The following is a 4,600-nucleotide window of genomic DNA, read 5'->3' on the forward strand; positions in this document are numbered from 1 at the left end:
ACCAAACTTTATATGGATATCTTAATTTAGTAATGAATTATGTGCGTTTAAGTGATTTTCCAATTATGGATCGATCCAGAAAATTTTTGCTCTGAATAAATTCTTAACATAATTAACTTAAGATTTTAATCTGTGAAATTTTGTAAAGATATCGACATTGCGACGGAAATTATTAACAAAAATCCAATTTTCAGGGAATATGTACTTTTGTATGGGAGGTATATGAAATTGTGGACCGATCCTGGAGATTTTCCACAGAAGTAAAACCCTTGCGAATGTATAGTGATTTTTATAGAATTATCTTGCACAGTTTTCGAGAAAATTACATCAGAATGTGTAAAAAATGCTTATTTTTTTCGAAGTTGTTTCAAATTTTGATTCATAACTTTTTCCGATCTGAACCGATTTTGCTCATTTTCAATACCAAACTGCTAAGGATAACAATAAATATTTTCGGTGAATTTGGTTGATCTTCTTGGCTTTTACATACGGAACGACAAACTTATATATACCCTCTATCACCATTGATAATGGTGGAGGATATAAAAAAACAAGTAAGAAATTATAGTCAGGCGAGTCCGACCATATAATGCCCTACACCTGTTACAAAAATAAAATGTGATTTAGTTTCATAATAAAGCTTTAAGTTGAATTGTACCTTTTCTCATATATACTTAAGTCATTTATTGTTGAAAAATGGTGCATATTTAAGTCAAATTTTGAAGAGGAATAGGGTTTAGGGTCTAATGTGCCCCTGTAACTATAAAGTTCATGATGGTCATCAAGGCAAGTATGGAACTTGGTTTTACAGTTTTACAGTTTTGCAACTAAACAATTATCTCGTTAATAAAAAATAAAAGAAGTAAATTGGCAAAATATAATAAATCAATATCAAAATACTAATGATATTTATAATAAAATACATGAACAATTTTGCGAAATATATAGTAGTTCCTACAGAAAAAAAACATTATCTAAGAAGAGATCTAGTAATCCGTGGATTAGTGAAAACTTGATTTAAGTACCGTTAACGGTTTACTCGTTAGAATCTTCCAGCAAAGATGTATAAAATTGGCATTAGATTCTAACGTTGTTAAAAATAGTATTATTCATTAAAAGGAGCAATTACCAAAATGCAGCTCGCAACAAAACTCGCTTAAACAGAGTGTTTTGACAAGTTTTAATTTCTCACAAGAGAGTCGAATTCACACGGTACTCGTAGATGTGAGAGAGTAATTTCTTATATGTGAGAGTCGGAAGCAGTGTTGCCAACTTAGTGCTTTTAGCATTATTTGCGGTGCTTTTTGGTGTGCCAAACGCGGAAAATTTTGCTCATGGTGCCTTTCTTCAAAAAGGCACTAAAGTGGTGCTTTCTAATTTTATGACAGTGCATTTAGTGCTTTTTATACCCAACATATACCCAAGATGAGTGGGGTATATTGATTTTGTCACTCCGTTTGTAACACATTGGTCGTATATATTTTGGGTCCTTATTAAATTCTAAGGCGATCTAACCATGTCCATCCGTCTGTTCATCTGTCCGTCCGTCTGTTCATCTGTCCGTCCGTCTGTCTGTTGAAAGCACGATAGAGTTAGAACGTAAAGAGCAAACGAGTTAAATTTTTCCACAAATTTTTATATGCATCAAAATTTCTCTACCAAATGACATTAATACTCATTACCGACTTAAAAATATTCGACATAAATATGTTTTATATAAGCCAAAATCTCTCTAGCAAATTTTACGGCAATATAATTCCATAATTGACCCTACCCCCACATATGGTCACCTTCAAAAATTGATTTTAACGCTCATTACTGACTAAAAAATACGTGTTTAGCGGAGAAATTCGAAATAAACTACTTTTATACAAATGTAATCTTCCTACCGAATTTAATTCGGATTTATCGGTAACGTACCCCCTATTAAGGTCCCCTTAAAAATATGAGTACAGCGATGAAAATTGACAAAAAATAAGTTTTATATAATTTTTTTACACAATTGAATCTATCCCTCATATATAAAGCCTCCATGATTAACCTTTCGTGAGATAATGTGTCAAAAGCTTTGCTAAAATCAATGAAAAGCACTAAACAGTGTTGATTTCTGCTTAGGCATGAGTTAATGTGATTTGCAAAGTTTCCTAGCAGTTTGTTAATACTCTTTCCTTTTTGGAATCCATACTGGTTATTATTTATGATATTATATGTTGTTAGAAATTTGGTTAGGCGTCGTACTACAATTTCTTCTAATATTTTTTCAATTATCGGTAATATTGATATTGGCCTATAATTGTTGCACTCAGATTTGGACCCACTTTTGTAAATTGGTCGTATTATTGTCGTTTTTAGTTGATTTGGTACTGTTGAATTTTCTAAAGTGGAATTTATGAGCTTTGTGAGGACAGGAGTGATTATAGTAGCGTTATATTTTAAATCTCGCGGTCTAATTTGATCAATACCAGCTCCTTTTTTGATATTTAATGTATTTAAGATATTACATATTTCGTATTCGTTGGTGTGTGACAAATATATTGAGTTTTGTTGAGTATTTACTGTAGTATTTAATGTTTTTATATTGCAATTATGGACAAGACTACTCACATTTGCATTAAAGCTTTTTGCAAAGCAGTTTGTAATATTATGTAATGACAACTCATTAAGGTTTTTAATTATCATTTCATCAATATTTGTAGATTTTTTCCCGATAATTTCGTTTATAATTTGCCATGTAACCAGTGTTGCCACAGCAAAATTTTTTATCTAACCAAAATTCGAATAAAAAGTAACCAAATTAAGAAAAAAGTAAACAAAATTATTTTTATTTGTTTTATGTTTACATTTGGACATTAAAATAACAAATTTACTTTCTGAAGTGGAACTATGTTAAATTTCAATTATGGACCAATTCTCATAAAATCTGACAGAGATATTTTAGTTCCTTTAAACCTTGATTATGTTGAATTTTGTTGCTATATTGCAGTACATTCGCAGATTCGTTAACAAATGCAATTAATATTTATTTTAAAAAATAACTGAGTTTTTAACGCGTTTTAGCGTAATTTAAATATACTCCACATATGACTTTTTGGAAAACAATTTTAAATTATAAAATTCTTCCCATTTTATGTACAGATTTGGAGATTTCGTTCGAAATTTGGGTTTAAATTATAATAACATGTAGCGGATGTTAGCATTACATTCATAACTTCAGCAATATTTGTAAACGTAATCTATCCAAATTACCCGACAAATTGACCAAAATATAGAATTTAAGACAGTAAAATAAAAATATCATCTAGAAAATGTAAATAGAGAACTAAAAGTCATGGTGAGATAGTAGAAATCAAAGGTCATGAGTATCAAATCTTTGCATATATCGCGATTTTTGTTCGTCGTACGAGTTTAGATGTTATTACAACTTTTGTATACAATACAATTTCATTTTCCTTAGCTGTGTTACTTAAAAATTTCAGTTGATTAATACTTTAAAGATATTGTGATACAATTCTTGCAGCAATTAGCAGAAAATACTTTATTTATTCTTATTAAATCATTTATCTTAGAATTTCGGCAAATTAGCACAGTATTTTGTTTATGCGAAATTTCAAATAGGTATAGAAGTTGCAATTATACTTTAAATTTTAAATTCTTACAAAATTTTTTTTCATACAAGTATCGTGAGTTCTTCATATAAAAAGTTCCATTAGAAATATTAAAGAAAGGACGGACGAGTTTGGATCGACCCAAAAAGTGATTTTAAGTTCATGGATGCACCAAAAGGAGAGAGAGGATTCATTATTCATGGTGTTAAATTGACTAGTGTAATATTACGGTGTTGTTATGATTTTAGTCAACTCAATTAATATGTGGAAAACTCATACCAATTATGATATCGAAAAATACCTTTGTACACATAAGTATAACCAGTAGATGTACAAATTACAGTAAAAAAATTTTCGAAAATTGACTAGTGTAATATTACGGTGTTATGATTTTAGTCAACTCATTTAATATGTGGAAATCTCATAGGTAATTTTGCTAAATCCTAACCAATTAAGATATCGAAAAATACCTTTGTACACATAAGTATAACCAGTAGATGTACAAATTGCAGTAAAAAAAATATTCCTCATTACCAAAATTCAAAACAGGACGATATGTATATTTACATAATTGATTTAAAAATAGAGATAAAAGAATTTTTTTTTATTTTATTTTTGGAATAAAAGCAAACAGCATTTAGTTCAATTGTTTGCAAAAAATAACCAAAACGAAAAATTAATTCACATGTACACATGCAAAATAAAAATAACCAAAGTGGCAACACTGCATGTAATGCGCATTTCATTTCTATTTTTAATAAATTTTTGACGATAATAATTGTTTTTTGCATTTATTATATGTTTATTTACTTGGTTTCTTATATTCTATTTCGAAAGTTTTGTTATTTTTACTATTTTTCCATTTCTTAAAAAGTTTATCCCGTATATTACATAATTTAATCAAGTTTTCACTAATCCACGGATTACTAGATCTCTTCTTAGATAATGTTTTTTTTCTGTAGGAACTACTATATATTTCGCAAAATTGTTCATGT

The 4,600-nt window shown here is 29.0% G+C and overlaps 1 long non-coding RNA gene across 1 annotated transcript; it reads left to right on the plus strand.

Annotated features, from left to right (window-relative positions):
- The first annotated feature begins 3,546 nt into the window (after window positions 1–3,546).
- Window positions 3,547–3,897, plus strand: LOC124421478. The gene is made up of 2 exons (XR_006941682.1): window positions 3,547–3,615; window positions 3,711–3,897. It is a non-coding gene; the product is annotated as an uncharacterized LOC124421478 (long non-coding RNA).
- The last annotated feature ends 703 nt before the right edge of the window (window positions 3,898–4,600 follow it).

Source organism: Lucilia cuprina, chromosome 2 (genome assembly GCF_022045245.1).
Source record: "Lucilia cuprina isolate Lc7/37 chromosome 2, ASM2204524v1, whole genome shotgun sequence".
In the NCBI taxonomy this organism is placed as follows: Eukaryota; Metazoa; Arthropoda; class Insecta; order Diptera; family Calliphoridae; genus Lucilia; species Lucilia cuprina.